Source organism: Odocoileus virginianus, chromosome 26 (genome assembly GCF_023699985.2).
Source record: "Odocoileus virginianus isolate 20LAN1187 ecotype Illinois chromosome 26, Ovbor_1.2, whole genome shotgun sequence".
Classification (NCBI taxonomy): Eukaryota; Metazoa; Chordata; class Mammalia; order Artiodactyla; family Cervidae; genus Odocoileus; species Odocoileus virginianus.
Genome location: NC_069699.1, coordinates 37,980,579 through 37,999,902, shown reverse-complemented (window position 1 = coordinate 37,999,902; position 19,324 = coordinate 37,980,579). Strand labels below are relative to the sequence as shown.

Below are 19,324 nucleotides of genomic sequence, written 5' to 3'. Positions count from 1 at the left end.
CTACTAACCGAAAGTGCAAAAAGGGTCCTTTTTCTCTACATCCTTGCTGACACTTGTTATTTCTCGTGTTTTGATAACTGCTATTTTAACAGAGAGGTATAAGGTGTTCTCTCATTGTGGTTTTCATTTGCATTCCCTGATGATTCATTATGTTAAGTATTTTTTCATTTATCTATTAACCATCTGTATGTCTTATTTGGGAAAATGTCTATTCAGAGCTATGATTTTTTAAATTAGATTTGTTTTGTTTTCTTACTGTTGAGTTATATGAGCACCTCATATATTTTAGATGTTAACCTCATATAAGATATAAAACTTGCAAATATTTTCTCTCATTCAGTAGCTTTCTTTTTTATTTTGTTCATGCTTTCTTTTGCTCTGCAAAAGTTTTTTAGTATGAAGTATTTCCACTTGCTTGATTTGTTTTTCTTCCTTTTGCTACTTGTGTCAGATTTAAAAAGTCACTGCTAAGACCTATGTCAAAGAGCTTATCATTTAGGTTTTCCTCTAGAAGTTTGATGATTTCAGGTCTTACATACAAGTCTTTGATCTATTTTGAGTGCATTTTTTGTGTATGGTATAAGACAGTGGTCCAGTTTCATTCTTTTGTATGTGGTTGTCCAGTTCCCCCAATACCATTTACTGAATACTCCTTTTCTGATTGTATATTATTTCATCTCTGTTGTCTCCTTAATAGACCACATATGCCTGGGTTTATTTCTGGAATACCTAACCTCTCCCATTGATTTATGTGCCTGCTTGTAGATCAATATCATACTGTTTCATTTGCTACAGCTTGGTAATATAATTTGCTATATCTTTGAAATCAGGGCATGTGATGACTTCAGCTTTGTTGTTCTTTTTTGAGATTGCTTTGGCTGTCTGGGGTTTTATGTGGCTCTATACAAATGGTAGCTCAGTTGGTAAAGAATTTGCCTGCAATGCAGGAGACCCCAGTTCAATTCCTGGGTCAGGAAGATCCGCTGGAGAAGGGATAGGCTACCTACTCCAGTATTCATGGGCATCCCTTGTGGCTCAGCTGTTGAAGAATCTTCCGGCAATGCAGGAGACCTGGGTTCAATCCCTGGGTTGGGAAGATCCCCTGGAAAAGGGAATGGCTACCCACTCCAATATTCTGGCCTGGAGAATTCCATGGACTGTATAGTCCATGGGGTCACAGAGTTGGACAGAACTGAGTGACTTTTAGTTTAATAAAAATTTTAGGATTGTTTGTACTATTTCTTTAAAAATGCAATTGGAATTTTCATAAAGATTGCACTGACGGCTTTAGAGTTTTCTGTATATAATATCATGTCATCTGCAAGCAGTGACAGTTTTGCTACTTTATTTTCAATTTGGATATCTTTTTTCTGTTTTTTTTTCTTGCCTGACTGCTTTGCTAAGACTTCCAAGACCAGGTTGAATAGGATTGGTGAGAATGGGAATGTTTGTCTTTTTCCTGATCTTAGAAAGAAGGCTTTCAGCTTCTCAGCACTGAGAATGATGTTAGGTATGGGCTTGCCGTATAGGCCTTTATTGCCATGAGGTAAATTCCCTCTATACCCACTTTGTTGAGAACATTTTTCATAAAGGAGATGTTGAATTTTGACAAATGCTTCTTTTGCATCTACTGATATGGTCATGTAACTGTTATCCTCCATTTGGCTAACAGGATGTATCACACTGACTGATCTGTGGACCATCCTTGCATTCCTGGAACATCCCACTTGATCATGGTGTATGATCATTTCACTGTGTTGTTTCTCAGTTTGCCAATAGTTTGTTAACAAATTTTTTTTTGCATGTATGTTCATCAGGGATTCATGCGTGCACGCTCAGTCACTTCAGTCGTGTCCAACTCTGTGCAACCCCATGGCCTATAGCCTGCCAGGCTTCTCTGTCCGTGGAATTTTCCAGGGAAGAATACGGGAGTAGGTTGTCATTTTTTCCTTTAGGGGATCTTCCTGACCTGTCTCCTGTGATTCCTGCAATGGCAGGTGAATTTTTTACCAATGAATCTGAGAAACCCTCATGGCCTGTAATTCTCTTTTCCTGTGGCATCCTTTGGGTGTTAGGGTAATTTTGGTAACATAAAACAAGTTTGGAATTTTTCCCTCCTCTTTTAATTTTTGGACGAGTTTGAGAAGGACTGGTTATTAATTCTTTTTCAAGGTTTGGCAGAATTCACCAGTGAAGCTGTCTGAATTCTCATTTGCCAGGAAGTTTTTGGCTACTAAATTGGTCTGTTCAGATTTTCTATTTAATCACCATTCAGTCTTGGTAGGTTGTATACTTCTAGGAATTTAAAATTTTTTCTAGGTTGCTCAATTTGTTTGCATGCAGTTGTTCATCATAGTCTCTTATGGTCCTTTGCATTTCTGTGGTATAAGTTGAAATGTCTTCTTTTTTCTGATTTTATTTATTTGAGTCTTCTCTCTTATTACCCGGTGAATCAAGCTAAAGTTTGTCAATTTGGTTTCTCTTTTCAAAGAACCAGATCTTAGTTTTGCTGCTATTTTCTATTATCTTATTAGTTTCTATTTCATTTATTTCTGCCCTAATCTTCATTATTTCCTTCCCTCTACTAACTTGATGATTTGTTTTTATCTTCTTTTTCTAGTTCCTTGAGGTGTAAGGTTTGAGACTTTTCTTGTTGCCTTCTGTAGGCATTTATTGTTAGGAACTTCCCTCTTAGAACTGCTTTTGTGATCCCACAAGTTTTGGTATATTTCCATTTCTATTTGTCTCAAGGTATTTTTTGACTTTTCTTTTTATTTCTTCTTTGATCCACTGGTTGTTCAGTAGCATGGTGTTTAATCTCACATATTTGTGAATTTTCCAGGTTTATTCATTTAATTAATTTCTGTTTTTTATTGTGTACATTCTATTTATGTAAGATGAGTTGAACACTTTCTTGAACAAGGTAGAATACCCATACATAGTACAATTTTTCTGTTACCCTTACTACCAAACAGGCACTAATAAGTCTTACCAGAGTCAGTAAACAACCTGCTTGGTCATTTAATCCATTTAGTTTACTTAAGAGCAAATAAGTCTTAAACTGTACTCAGAACTGCTTCTACACTAAGCAAGAAAAATTACCCAAACATCTTGAAATCTTATTAAATTTCTCAGTAGTGATTTCTTGCCTATTGTATATTTTAAGTTGATAGATTATTACATTTTCAAGGTTTAATATTTTAATATTTTGTTTTCAGTTTTCACCACCTCCACAAGCACATATAATTTATAATCTTAGGTTTTTAAAAGAGTTTTGTTATGTACTATAGTTATTGATCTAAATAAAATATTCCTTACCTGTTTCAAAAGAATACAGTGGGAATACAATGTGACTATTTACAAATATTTACCACTCTAAAATTCATACAGAATCTTCCAAACCTACTCTATTATAAATAATATTGTCTATTTTTCTGAGTTGGATAATAGCCACTTCAAATATAAACATTCTCTGGGAATTCGTTAAAATGAAAGAACTATCTTCTCACAAATGACGATAGACAGTTGCTAGTACATTTCTCTTCAATTTTAATACTGTTTCAATATTCATGAAACGTTCAACAGTTCAATAACTGTTTTCATGAGCTGTGCCTTCATTAAGATGCACAACATTAAACACCTGAAATGCCGCTAAAGCTATTCCTAAGGGAGAAATTTTGGTAATAAATGAAAGGGATACATGTTTTAGATGAAAAAGTCACTCACTGCTGATAAAGAATTTATAGCAGAATGTTCCAATAAAGTAGAAGAAAGCAATATGAAAAGAAAATCAATATTCACTGACAAACAGCTACCACAATATGAAACAAAGATCAAAAAGCCTAAACCAAACAGTGATCAAATTTCTATACAAAAAATTAAACACACACAGAACCTATATTTCCAGTTATCTACATCTGTATAATGAAATACCACAAAACTCAAAAACTTAGATGGGAACAGTTGTCATTCATTACTTCTCTGGTTTCCTTAGATCAAGAGTTTTGGAGCATCTCCAATAGCATGTCTGTCCCTGGACCTCTGATGAGGTTGTAGTCAGACAATGGCTGGTGCTGGGTTAGGGTTAGATCGCAGGCTTCTTTGTACACATGACTAGCTGGGAAGACTCTAACCATGAGGGGCACCCCTGTTTAGTTTTAGACGGCACCTCCTCGTGGTCTCTCCAGCACAGTCACTTCAGGGTGGTCAGATTTCTCACATGTTACTTTGGGATTGCCAAGACTTATGTCCCAAGAGAGAAAATAAACCAAGCAAAACCAAAATTCTTTAAGGACCCATCCTTAAAACTCACACAGCCTCACTTCTGCCACTTTCTGTTGGACAAGACATTTACAAAAGTCCATCCAGAGTTAAGTGGAGGGAACTTAGAACTCTCCTCTTGATAAGAGTATCACTGTCATACTGCAGTAAGAGCATGTAGCATAGTACATATTTTGATGTGCTCATATCTCTGGAAAACCCAACCTACCATGCTTAGCTAAACAGGTCACCTACACTTGGAAAATTGATCAACAATATAATTTGCAAGGAAAAAATTAAAGCCCAAACTTCAATGTCTGCTTGAGGTTTACAAATTGAATTTGGAAGAATAAACACTTATTAACTTAAAATACCAGACTTGGTCAGAGTCTCAGTCCTTGAAAATATTATTATTATTGCTGTTTAGTTGCGACCCCATGAACTGTAGCCTGCCAGGCCCCTCTGCGCATGGAATTTCCCAGGCAAGAATACTGGAGTGGATTGCCATTTCCTTCTCCAGGTAATCTTCCCTACCCAGGAATCAAACCATCACCTGCACTGGCAGCGGGTTAATTTACCACTGAGACACCAGGTAAGCCCTTGAAAATATTAACCTGACTAGAACTAGCGTGAAAAGGAAACTGTAAGATTGAAACAGCAATTATAATTCAAATACATTATCACTTCTGGAATATCATTGGCTTTAACAGATTCATTTTGAACAATTAGCCCTGGTGCTATCTGTGTAGAGAGGTGCTTGTTTTTCTTTGGGGAAGGCATTAGCTTCCTTTTGAAATTTTTGCTAAAACAAACCTTAAGTTGAAAATGACAAAGCTGCAAAGTCAAACTGATTCAGGACAGGGTGACCATTCATTCACTATTTTCTAGGTATCTACTACAAGCCAAATACTGGGCAAGACACTGGAGACACAGCAGTGAGTAAGTGATAAAAACTCTCTGCCAGCATAGGTCCTACATTCTAATATGTCGCTAGTTTTCATGTTGCTGCAGAAAAGCAAGTGCATTGTCTAGGTCACCCATGAGAAAAGAAGGCAACTGAGGATGCAGCCAGGAGGAGCTCCAGCATCCTGATGGGTTGGTTTGAGGAGATGAACCTACAAAGAAAAGTAAAAAGGAATTTCCAGGACATAGTAAAATAGGAGGAGTGGGAAATATCTAGAAAGTCAGGAGAAAACTATGACTCTAGAAAAAGGGAGGGCTCAAGAACATTAAGTAATCTGAAGACAAGAGACTACAACAAACAGAGCTTGGCAAACTCTACTAGAGGATAATAGGGAATAAATAATGCCTGCTGCTTCCAACAGCCTCCAAATGGGCAGAAACAGGACTATTTTCTCACCCTACAGAGGATTATTATGTGAATACTAAAAAATTCTAAACCGCATTTTTGTGGATAAGATGCTCTAGGGAAGTATCTCTTAACCATGGTTCCATACCACAAGTGACATGGTTAGGTATAAGGTGCATCTCACGATGTTTAAAGCGAGAGGAGTAGAGATCCAGCTCATGTATCAAGACTTACATATCCTGGGCAATTATGTCTGACCCCCAGAGCACCCTACATTCAGATCTACATCAACATATGTGTCAATGAGCAAAGAATTCTGGGAACCACCCTCCCACAGTACCTGAGAAGTATTAGGCATGGGAAGATTACAGTGAAGCAACTATGTAAACTATTTAAGTGAATGAGAGAGAATTCACAGTGTCACATGGGACACCAGGAGGTATTTAGTTGGGAAGTAGAAAGAGGGATCAGGAGCGTGGTTCTGGCCAACCCTTGCTTTCTGGCTGTGTGACTTTAAGTAAGTATGATTAACTACATTAATTTCAGTATTAGACCATGTGTCAGCAAAGTCTGTCTCAGTGAAAAACAAAACAAAAATTTTTAAAGTCAGTGGTTTGAAAGGGGTATAATGCCCCAAATTTTCACAAGTTAAGGTGATGGACTTCCTGGAGAACTCAGATACTCAAAACAACTAATTAAGATGTAACTGAGAGCTGGATTATCACAAAATCAAGACCTTTTGTACATATATGATGGTTGCACTAAGTATATCATTTTCAATGTGCCTTATATTCACCCCAGCCTTCCGGCCTGGTTCCTGGCTCTCTTAGGCTGAAAAATGGGTAAAAATGGCTCAAAGGGCCTAAACAGAGAAAAGAACTAGGGAGCTAGGTCTATATTATAAGGATTCTGGATTGTGGAAGAGGAAGCAATAAGAAGAAATCTGGACCAAGTAAGAACTTGGGGGAGAGATCAGGGAAGTGGTGTTTGAATGGCTCTGGAGGGCCCCAAAATGATGGGAAGTGGAAAAATACTGCTGAGGGAAATGAACTGGCTCTTGCTTTCTTCTTTTTTTCCTCCTTGAAAGAAGCAAGACTGAGTTTCCTTTGAGTTAACCTTAAGCATCTGAGCCGTACTTCTTAAATGCAGCTCTGTATAGAGAATGAGCCGCCCGAGGACCTGAAAACGCATTCGGATGTCACAGCATCAAACCTACAGCTCTCCTACAAGCTGAAGAGGGAACTTTACCAAGTACACAATCTGGGAGTGACAGACATGTACCCAAAACCCATCTCTGAAGGGTGTCTCTACATAGAGAAACTCCCGATGCATTTTAAGATAAGTCACAGAACCAGAAATAACTACACATAGAATACTCTAGCCCACCCCATCAGCAATCCATGAGCCATCCTATTAGCAACCTATGCTCAGACACCCAGCACAATCCCACACAGGAAGACAGTAGACCCCACTGCCCTCTGGCGCCTCCCCCTAACACGGAGTCACCCTACTGCATCTGGGAGTATGCACCGCCTTGATGATAAGCACAGAGGAGGAGAAGATAAACCAGCCCAGAAGTACTTTGATCCTCTTTTTTATTTTGTCTCTTGTATTTTCCTTTTGGGCCAATGACTCCTTTGAGACACTAATAATTTACACTTCAGGCAGATGTCAAAGCACAGGAATGCCCTGAATAATAATTACCACCCTGGTGAGAAAATCAAACCTCTCAAAGAAACTGCAAGTTAATTAGCTACAGACCTATTTACCTTTAGGACAGAGAAGAAGGCAAGGAATGGTGGATTAGAATTTGCCTTTAATTTATGGTCTTTATTAATTCTAGCATCTCAGTCAGTCTGTGAGACCTGATTTCTGTCAATCCAGCAAGGACCAGGATGAGGAAGGGAAAGAAGCATTCTCATGGGCAGAGGACACCAACTGAGCATCAGGGCACCCAGAGGAGAAACTCGAATTTCCATTGCTTTCTGTCATTATGTTCCCAATGATTCTGCAATTTTGTTTGTCATTACAGGAAATGATCTCTTCTAACCTTACTGCAACACCCATACCTATGTTCTGGACAAAGTTTAAGAGGACAGGTTGAGAAATAAGATTTATACCCAAGGGACGAGAAATGTTAGTTGCTAAGTCATATCTGACTCTCTGCAACCCCATGGACTGTAGCCCACCAGGCTCCTCTGTCCATGGAATTCTCCAGGCAAGAATACTGGAGTGGGTTGCCGTTTCCTCTGCAGGGAATCTTCTGAATCCAGGTCTCCTGCATTGCAGGCAGATTCTTTACCATCTGAGCCACCAGGGAAATCCAAAAATCTATTCAAAATCATGTTTCTGCAAGTATTTTATTCTTATCATTCCTAATTCTTATTCCCGTTTCTGAGAAATATTTAATTTAGCTTTTTGGAAAAAGCCACATTTTAAAGAAGCATTTGATAAGACGCTCCTTCCTTGTTTACATGTCTCTGCGGTGATGGCGGCTTTTCCACATGACCCTCTCAGAAGAAGACCCACTCTGCCAGCTGACGCTGGATGTTACCAAAGGTGTGGACAAACACGCCTCCCGCAGACGACTGGGGGCTGCTTCTCCCAGGTTTACTCTGAATTCTTATGTTCAAGCAATCCCCTAGGAGAAGGCATTCGAAATTTATCAGAAGCGGCTCCTGTTCTGTTGCTGGGAAGAAACTGCATGCTACGAATATATCCACACTGAATGAGCATCTTGAATAGAAAATAGAACCTCAAAAAAAATGTTTTTAAACAGTCCTACTCTCAATACATTCTGCGTTGTATTTGAGCTGTATTAGTTTGCTGAGGCTGTCGTTACAAAGTGCTATGAAGTAGGTGGCTTAAACAATGGAAATTTGCTATCTCACAGTTCGAAGGCTAGAAGTTCAAAATCAAGGTGTCAGCAGGCCGGGTTCCTTGTGAGGTCTGTGAGGGAGGACCTTTGGTCTATAAATGGCTGTCTGGAGATTGTTTCCCTTTGCATCATCTTCCTGTTGTGACTATCTCTGTGTTCCTATTTCATTTTTAGTAAACACACCAGTCACATTGAATGAGAGCTAGCTCTAACCACCTCATTTTAACTGGATTCCCTCTGTAAAGACCCTATCTCCAAATACATTAATAGTTACTTTCTAAGGTATTATTAGGCTTAGGAGTCTAACATACTTTTTTTTTTTTTTTTGGAGGGGACATAACTAATAGGGACCAATGGAAAAAAAATCTGACTTTTAAAAGTCATCTGTCAAAGAGAACTGATATCACTGTTACTCATTTCTTGTACTGTTTGTTGGCTTGAATAAGCATATATTCTATGCAGCGTGGTGGGAAACAGGGAAACACTATGTAATCCCCATGCTCCTGAAGCCACCTCCTCTTAGAGATGTGGATGACCTCAAGAGCAGTCTTCAAGTTGTGCTGGAGTCTGAATTTCTATTTCCTTCTCCCTTGCTCTAGTTAAAAGCAGCAGCATTGCAATGCTGGATAGAAAAGGTGCTCAACTTATCAACCCTGAACAATGATATTCATCTTGTGAGTTCATATAGAAATGACCCTTCTCCTCTCACCAATTTCCTTGGGACATTAAGCCTATGATAATTATTTTAATAGAATTGTGTGTAAACAAATAATGATGCCAAACCATTCATTTTCATCCCTAGTTGATAACAAGAAAAGTGATAATATCATCCATTTTCCCCCAATACTTTCTTTCTGGCACTGTGCCAAGTAAGTACTATGCACAATTTAATGCCCTTTTCATAAGATGAGACCATCATTAGTGTCCTTTTACAGGTGAGAAAATTGAGGCTTGGTGAGATGAAATATCTTGCTAATACCACCTGCTAATACACAATGAAGGTAAAATGTAAATTCAGGATGTCTGAATAAAAACCCCATACTCTTGAGCTCTATGTTATAGTACCCAACTCAACCTTTGAACTTCTGTCATTTGCCCAATATTATGCTTACATGTGTATATAGAGATGAAGTATATACTTTCACCCCCCAAATCTGTGAGCATTGCTTCTCTTTTAGCAGTAAACCTTGCATTCATTAGAAAGAAAACTGTGACTTTTTCTCATGTCTATACCTGTGACATAACATAATTCAGCCAAAAAACCATGAGCCAACTGATTAGTATTTGTGTTGAAAAGCCTAATGGCTTTTTATATGAAACATCTGACAACATGTAGCTTGCTTAATCACTTGCTGGATTTTACAGCTTCAAAAGAGTAAAACAGAATGATCTAAATGACTGGCCAACACGGTGAGTGATATTTTAACATCCAGTCAACCCTCAAACTGTGAAGCAAAACTACTTATCCAAAATCCAATACTTCCAATTTTTCTTTTAACCGTTATAAGTCAAAACCAGCTCAATTGATTTTTTTTTCTTTGACTTCTACTAAAAAGTTCATTCCTGAACAGATTACATGTGCTGCTTTGTAGCCCAGAGGACATTTTCCAGCCAAGTAAAACCCTGAAATCAGGAAAATATGGGTTTACTTGAGAAGGTGGAAGAATTTGACAGCTCTTTAATTATAACAGAATTATAACAGATGAGTTGCCTTTTATGAATCAGACTTATTTTTAACTCCTCGGCTGACCTTTACCCATTGACGTCCTAAAAAGTTTTGGGGTAATGTCTTTTAAACTTCCTGCCAACGCACACAGAAAGCCCTGGAACATTATTCAGTGAATTTTCAGTATGTGAACCCAGGGATCCCTCCCCTACAACACCACAAAGCAAATGTGATTCCTCTTATGTTTTTCTACTGCCAGGGAACTTAAGGGTCTCTTAATGTGCATGCGATGACAATGATGGAGAGAGAGGAACAGGGGAGGGAAGAAGAGCAGGAAGAGAATGAACAATGAACGACATAGGCACCTAAAAATCGAACTACCAGAAAACACTCATAAATAAATGATGAAAATGAGACTCAAACTAAGATTCTGTATCTCATTCTTCAGCAGCAAGCTCTCATCTAAATGGTAAATTGTCAAAAACAAACAAAAATGACTATCCTGGGTCATTTTCCCTTTTTTACAGATTGCTGAAATGAAGGCAGTGTGAGACACCCAGTGAAACCATTGGGAAGAGTCCAGTGCCAATTCCTGGGAGCACTGTGAGCCTGCAAGGTCAGAGCCATGGATGGGTGGTCTCACTTAAAACTTATCATTTAGGTATGTGTCAAAATAAGCGAGTGCTGAGAAATTGATATTATGTTGACCTAAAGTTTTATCTACCTTATTTTGCTTGACCACATTGTCCATAAAAAAGAAAGGGAGGAAAGAAATAAAAGAAAGAGGGAGGGAAGAAAGACAGTGAGAGAGAAAGAAAGAGAAAGAGAGAGGGAGAGATTGATGTTTAGTGGGCATGGAGTTTCAATTTTGCAAGATGAAAAGGTTTTGGAGATCTGTTCTACACTGTAAGTGCCCAATCCTCCTGGACTGTACATGCAAAAATGGTTGAGATGATAAACTTGGGGGGATAGAAAGAGTGGACCTCTTTGAGCAGTATTTAGGAGGCAGAACTGAAAGGATGTGATGTATTACTGAATGTGGGGATGCAGGTGAGGGAGGGCTTAAGTGATTTCCAAGTTTCTTGAGAAGCACAGAATAACAGTCAAGGAGAACTCGCACAGGAGTGGAGGGGTGGAAGGGCATGCGGGGTTTGGCTCTGTGGATCTGGAGGTTAGAAAGGGGAGCTAGAATGGACATTCTGTGTGCTTCTGCTGAGACCTCTAATTTTTGGTTGCAATCAAATCCTGTGCCCTCCAAAAATCTCCTACTCCAGTCATTAATGATGAGCATGTACTTCCAGATGTGAGTATGAGTTTATACTATGTTTCTGATCCAATATTTCATATATGAACAATATTGTACAGGCACTGAGCCATGCGTGTAAATTAAGAACAAGCATCTATTCCAACAGAAACATTTAATGAACTCTCTTTTCACATACTTCATTTACTAGTTCTCAATGTCTTTTTTTTAAAAAAAAGCCCTTACCATCTCATACATGGCCAGTTTGTCCATTTCTTCAGAATCAAATGCTGAATTTAGGCAAACACAGGTGTTCAATCAACAGCTGGATTTCTAAGAGAACACCAGTCAATTCAATAAGCACGGTCAAGGCAGCCGTGCCCGTCGATGTGATAATCAGTACCTTGCAGCATTTGCTCAGGCTGGCTGGCCATGGGTGTTCACACACTGGAGTGGAAGAGGGCTCACCAAGCAGACTGCAAAGGTCTAGGCAGCACCTGTCTCAAGTATATATGACCACCTCCAGGCAAAACCATCAGTCTTCAACTTGCATGGACACTAGGACTTGTTCACAAATTTAGGGGGGAGATAAAAAAGACAGAGAGAGCAAGCCTCTGGCAGAGAAAGGGCACTTGAATAAGAAGCACCTCCATACGGGAAACACACAGGGGAGGAGGGAACGAGAAAGGCATGAAATCACTGCACACAGCCAGTCATGGTTCACAGGTAGGAGAATAGTTGAGCTCGAGAACTTAGGCTTAGCAACATTTTTCTTTTTTTTTTTTTCCACATTAGAGATATGCTTGAGAAATATGCTCAAACTTGAACCAGGCTTTGTGATGCAAGTTCTTCAAGGTATATTGCCATCCAGGGGGTAAGTACTTAAAATGGAACTTTGTAACCTGTTTATCTAACATTGTAACAGCTTTGTCAGATCTAACTACCTCTTTTATGTATCACAAGATAACAAAAGGTTAGGTGATTTTAGGAAATTGAGCACAGAAACAGAGATAGTCTCAGCAAACTCAATGAATATTAAGTGCCCACTTTTATCTCCTTGACTTGCAAAGGTAACCAGCTTAAAGATACTGTTGAGATTTACATTCAGAGTGACACTCTGATGAGAATTTATGGTATTTTAAAATGCAAGAGTGTTATAGGACTGTTCCACAAAACAAAAGAGTGGGTGAATAGCAGGGCTGCCCTCTGCCTTATGAAAGCTAATTCTATCCACAATCTCTTCCAGAAGAAAAACATAGTATTAGAGATATGACCAAATGAGAAAACTGTACTGTACTATTACACTGCTGGTTCTATCTGAAGCAAGTTGTTGCACATAAGGCTAGTAGTGTGTGTGTGTGTGTGTGTGTGTGTGTGTGCGTGCATGCACGCACGTGCTCAGGTGTGTTTGACTCTTCGTGACACCATGGAGCCCACCAGGCTTCTCTGTCCATGGAATTCTCCAGGCAAGAATACTGGAGCAAGTTGCCATTTCCTGCTCCAGGGGATCTTCCCAACCTAGAGACTGAACCTAGGTCTCCTGCATTACAGGCAGATTTTTTACCTCTGAGTCACAGGGGAAGCCCCTAATATTATAGTAAGGCTCTACAAAACACAACAGTGAGGGGATGGCAGTACTGCCCTCTGGATTTATCCCCTCAGTGAGCTTTATTATACAGGAGCTAGTTTTGGATTTTCCACATTTAACAGGTTCTGAGAACATGATGTTTAGAAACTATGTTTATCAAAAGAATGAAGGGCCTTCAGGCAAATGTCTTCTGATTTTTTTTTTTTCCATGCTAATGTCCTCTGATGACTGTGTTGAGGAGTAACCAGCATGATTCAGTTTGCTGTTTTAGAAGGAACATCAACTGGGCTATTTGAAAATGTGATCAGTAAACCATAATTCTGCATTAAGATTCCAATTTTGTCAGTGTATTAAGCAGAGCTAATTCTCACTGGCTTTTAAAAAAATATTTTTAAAGATTTTATTTTTTAAAAGAAGCTTTAGGTTAGGTTTACAACAAATTGAAAGGAAGAAACAGAGATTTCCTATATATGCCCTGTCTCTGCACACACACACCTTTCCCCATTATCACTATCACTCATGAGACTGGCACGTTTATCACCAAGGATTGACACATCATAATTGTCTAAAGCCCATTGTTTACCTCAGGGTTCACTCTTGCTGTTGCACATTCTATGGATTTGGCCATATGTACAATGGCGTGTATCCATTATCATATCACACGGAGTATTTTCATTTCCCTAAAAATCCTCTGTGCTCCACTAGTCATCTCTTCCTCTGCTCCTGGCAACCACAGATCTTTCCATTGCTCCCCTAGTTTCTGTCTTTTCTAGAATGTCACATATGTAGTTGGAATCATACAGTATGTAGCCCTTTCAGATTGACTTCTTTCATTTGTAGTATGCATTGAAGCTATGCATTCTTCCATGTCTTTTCATGGCTCATTTATTTTTAGCACTTGATAATAATACACCAGCTGGATATACTTCTCATTGCTTTCTGTCTTAACCCTAGATGTCTATAACCGAGTTGGGTAAGCACCTTGACCTGCAGCACACTAGTAGCCTAGGCCTTCTCTGGATGTCACTCATATTTTCCCTGTTGATCCCTCCCTTCTGGATCCTATGCTACCTAACTCTACAGATATAGGTGCAATCCTCTCAAATATTTCCCATATATTTAATTACACATATGAATTACTCGTGGGAAAAAAGGTACTGATTTTTTATATGTTTAATGGATGTAAATAGTATGTTACTATAAATTTTGTTCTTATTTTTTCTGCCATTTTGTTATAAAAACCACTTAAATATTACAGGTAGCCTCCATCTTTGCTATCCAGTATGGCAGCCATTACTCATAAGCGGCTAGTGAGCATTTTAAATATGGTATATGCAAGTAAGAAACTGAATTCTTAATTTCTAACCAATTTAAATTTAAAAGCCAGTATTCTAATCAATGACCAGGACTCTTTTAAGTATTTTTGGAACATCCCGAGTATATAAATCTATTTTTTTTGACTGTGCATTTTATGAAAGCTAAATAAGTATCAAGTACTTACATTGAAAATTTAGCTTTTGACTTAGCTGTGTTAAACATGTAGAACTCCCAGGGGTTTCCCAGGTGGCTCAGCGGTAAAGAGTCCACCTGCCAATGCAAACGACAGAAGAGATGTGGGTTTGATTCCTAGGCCAGGAAGATCCCCTGCAGAAAGAAACAGTAACCCACTCCAGTATTCTTGCCTGAGAAATCCCAAGGACAGAGGAGCCTGGTGGGCTACAGTCCAGGGGTTGCATATGAGTTGGACACAACTGAGTGACTCAACAACAACAACAACAACAACATGGAGAATACAAGCCAAATTTTGAAGACAGTGAAAAAGTAATTTAAAAATTCTTCCTTAGTAATTTGTCACTGATAGTTTGAAATGATAATACTGGCTATGCTGGCCTGAATGAAATATAAAATTATTTTCACTTATTTCTTTGTACTTTTCTGATGTGGCTACCAAAAAACTTCAGATAACACATGCGGTTCACATTAATTCTTAATTGGACACTGATGGTCTAAGTTTTAACAACCCCCCCACCATTCGATCACTGCACAGTATTCTCTCCTAAGGGTAAATCAAAATTTTACTTCTCTACTACCCTATCAATAGGCAGGTAAACTGCTTCTAATTCTTTGCCAAACTAAATAACCTCCCAAATTCCTGTTTTCATGCATCTTCAGGTATATTTCTTATTATCTGATTCTTTAACTTTTTTAAGCAACATGGTGGGTACAGAGAAACTAGTGTCTCTCATTTTAATAGTCATGTCTCTGAATGCTAACGAGACTGAATATTTCTTTCAAAAACATCCTAGCCATTCATGTTCCCCCTCTATAAAATGCCCACTGACTTTTGCCCATTTAAACCTCTGTTTACCAATTATCAGATGCTTTTTAAAAGGTGTATCCACAGTACAAATCTCTTATTAGCTCTTAGAGAGAGTGTTAGTATTTTCTGTTTGTCCTCTGTTCATTTTTCATGACTTCCTTCACTGAACATGAATCTTTAATTATGACTTAATTAAATTCCTCAAGTTTTAGCTTTATTACTTTAAGGAATTCTACCCCTGCATGAAAATTGTAAAGACATTTCTTATCTTTTCTATTTCTCTTCTTTAATGTCTAGATCTTTAGTTCGTCATGAATGTCTACTGCTCTTGCAGCAGATGGTTCTCAACAATTCTGACTAGAGTCAGGTGCTTCCCCTTTGAGATTGTGATCAAAGCTCTAACTCTCTCACCAGAAGAAAGAACACGCATATGATACTGTGCACATAATTCCAGTGAGCTCTCAGACCTCTACCATACCAAGCCATCTCACATCAACAGCATCCTGTGGTCCATAGAGCCCAGGTTCATGATCCCTAAGTCTTATCAATCCTACCACTTATTATAATACTTTACTGCATTTCCTATGGCTGTCTTCACTATTGATATTCTGAGTTATCTCCTATTCTCAACTAGTTTATGAGCTCCCTAAGGGCAGAGACCTAGATTCAGGTATCGCCAAGATTTTTCATAGTGCCTGACAGCAGGAAGGGCTCAATAAATAAATCCTTTAGCGATAGATATCTCAGAAATTGGACTCGAGGCACTGTGGCTTATTAACCCGAGAATTACTCTAAAGAAGCCTTGAAGTTCACTCATTTGTTCACTAAGCCAGACCCGGGACTAGTCACCAGAAAATCAAGGAGGGAAAATACACAGTTTGTGCCCTCAGAGGGTTCCTAGTCTAGCAGGGAGGACAGAGGAGAGGCAATGATAACACGTGGCATAAATGTTCTGCTGAAGGCAAGAGGGGACTTTGGGACTGCCTGGGATGAGGCCACCTAGGGGAAGTATGGGTTTCTCAGGGGGAGCCACATTTTGAGACCCCAAAAATAAGACAGGTAGCTCACCTAAGAATAACAGGAAGGAAAAGAGGGATTCCTAGAAACCACTCTGTAATTAATACTGTGAACCAACTACAGCATTGTTCCTGTTTCTGGGAATCAAAAAAGTAGCACGTGAAACATTCAGCAAGGAAACCAAGCTGGCTGATTTTTCACAAACATACATCAGTTAGCACTCCTCCCCCACTGACAAGGTTGCCAGAAAAAAATACAAGACATCCAGTTAAATGTGACCCTCAGACAAACAATGGATATTTTTGCTTGTTTTTTAGTATAAGTATGCTCCATGGAATATTTGGGCCATACTCATATAGAGAAAGCATGCATTTTTTTTATCAGAGTGTCAAGCGTAACTAGGAATCCTGAGCTTTGGTTTGCTAAATGTCTCCGCCCAATGCAGTGAACACTGCAGTTAAAATACAGTCCTCAGGGGATCTGGCTCCTTTATGTTTCTATTCCGTCTCAGCCCTCACTCTGCCTGATCCCCGTGCTCCAGGCACACAGACATTCCGGAAGTATGAGAACATGCCTTGCTCCCACCCCACTCAGCACCTTAGTTGCTGTCTCTTCTCTCTGCTTGAAATGCTCTTCTCCTTTGCTCCTATGCGGCTGGCCCCTTCTCACCTTTCAGCTATTAGTTTAGATGACATCTCCTTAGAAAGGTCTTTCCTAGCCATAGCATCCTAAATAGACCATCCCAATTGCTCCTTGGAAGAAAAGTTATGACCAACCTAGACAATATATTAAAAAGCAGAGACGTTACTTTGCTAACAAAGGTCCATCTAGTCAAAGCTATGGTTTTTCCAGTAGCCATGTATGGATGTGAGAGTTGGACTATAAAGAAAGCTGAGCACCGAAGAATTGATGCTTTTGAACTGTGGTGTTGGAGAAGACTCTTGAGAGTCCCTTGGACTGCAAGGAGATCCAACCAGTCAATCCTAAAGGAAATCGGTTCTGAATATTCATTGGAAGGACTGATGCTGAAGCTGAAACTCCAATACCTTGGCCACCTGATGCGAAGAAGTGACTCATTGGAAAAGACCCTGATGCTGGGAAAGATTGAAGGCAGGAGGAGAAGGGGACGACAGAGGATGAGATGGTTGGATGGCATCACTGACTCAATGGACATGAGTTTGAATAAACTCCAGGAGTTGGTGATGGACAGGAAGGCCTGGTGAGCTGCAGTCCATGGGGTCGCAAAGAGTCAGACGTGACTGAGTGACTGAACTGAACTGAATCATTTGTTTTTCTCTCCAGATATATAACAGCCCATTCCCTGGTAGCTCAGCTGGCAAAGAATGTGCCTGCCATGCAGGGGACCCCAGTTCAATTCCGAGGTCAGGAAGATCCACTGGAGAAGGTATTGACTACCCACTCCAATATTCTTGGGCTTCCTTGGTGGCTCAGCTGGTAAAGAATCTGCCTGCATTGTGGGAGACCTGGGTTTGATCCCTGGATTGGGAGGATACTCTGGAGAAGGGAAAGGCTACCCACTCCAGTATTCTGGCCTGGAGAATTTCATGGACTATATAGCCCACGGGGTCACAAAGAGTTGGACACAACTTAGTGACTTTCACTTTCATATTTATTTGATTTTTTTTTTTTAACTTGCTTCCATATGGTGTCAGGGCCCTCTTCTACCTTTTGTACCTTTGTGTCCCAAGTATTTAGCAATCTGCCTGCTGCATAGGAGGTACCCAAAAATTCTTTATCAAATAAAAGAGTGTCTTCCACAGCCTGCACAGGGAAACCTTCACACATGCTCAAGGGAAGATGAAGGGACTACTGGGGTGGTGGGAGGTTAAGATGCTCTCAACCTTGATGACTTTGGAAGAACATTTCCAGACATATAGATAGTTGGAGAGAAATTAAGCCCATGATCTGATAACACTCCCTAGTTCTTTTTTCCTTCCTAAGTAAAGTCATACTTATGTTACGCCTAAGTTACTCAGGCTGTGCCTGCTCAGCATTCTTCATCTCTTACTGCTTCATCTCTTTCACTTCACCTCCTTCAAACAGTCCTTTCCTAATATAACCTTGCATGATACTCACAGGGCAAAAAAAGCCCAAATATAGGAAAACTGTTTTCTTGAAAACATATATAGACATACATATATATACAATTAAATATTTTCTTTCAACATGCTTCTACTTTTATACTGATAAATGTATCCACAGCCCTATTCAAACTATGCATTTGATGGATGTAAATCAGAACCATGTACACTATAGTCTTCCAGAGAGTATTCTGAGAAAAAAAAAAAAAAACCCACTTGCACTTACTGAGAGGAGAATAAATTTAATGACTTTGTTCAGTCATTAAATAATTTTATAAAATGAGCTATTATAAGCAGAAAGATCAGTTTAAATTGATAATAACTCTACATATGAGTTATTTAGGTTTTTAGTCATAAAATTTACAAAAGTTTTGGATTAGATTCAAATTTCCTTTTAGAACCAAATGACAAGTTTGCAAACAATTATTGGGAACAAACAGGAACAAACAAAAGCAAGAGAAAGCAGGAAGCTTACACAATATAAAATCATTTTAAATCACAAAGCTAAAAAAATCTAACAAAGAACCTGGGAAAAACTTTATACTGGTGTGAAATACATGAAAGTGTTGAGGTCAGACTAGAAAAAATACAAGGTTTCTCCTGCCATATAAATGAAAGAATAAATTTAAATGAGTCTTATGATCCTGTTATCCATGGATGCCGCATGATATTCCCACCCCAAATTCCCAGCCAACACTTCTCAACAAGCATTACCATTTTGAAATTACTAGGAAATCTATGACGCTGATGGAGCAAGGACGTCCATTCAGTATCTTGACAACAATATGTAATTTTCCTTAAAGACACTACTGAGAAACTGACATTAAAGTTTCTGCCCAAAATGAGCATTTACCGAGTTCTTCCTCAGTATCAAGTGCTTGCTGAGCACAAGACAAGAGCCCAGGAGTGCAACCTTTGTTCTTTGTTTACATGACAGTTAA

The 19,324-nt window shown here is 39.1% G+C and overlaps 1 protein-coding gene across 16 annotated transcripts in view; it reads right to left on the bottom strand.

The window, feature by feature from the left end:
• The window catches only part of FHIT (fragile histidine triad diadenosine triphosphatase), a 1,472,927-nt gene that overhangs the window by 319,975 nt on the left and 1,133,628 nt on the right, over positions 1–19,324 (bottom strand). The gene's annotated exons all lie outside the window — the stretch shown is intronic.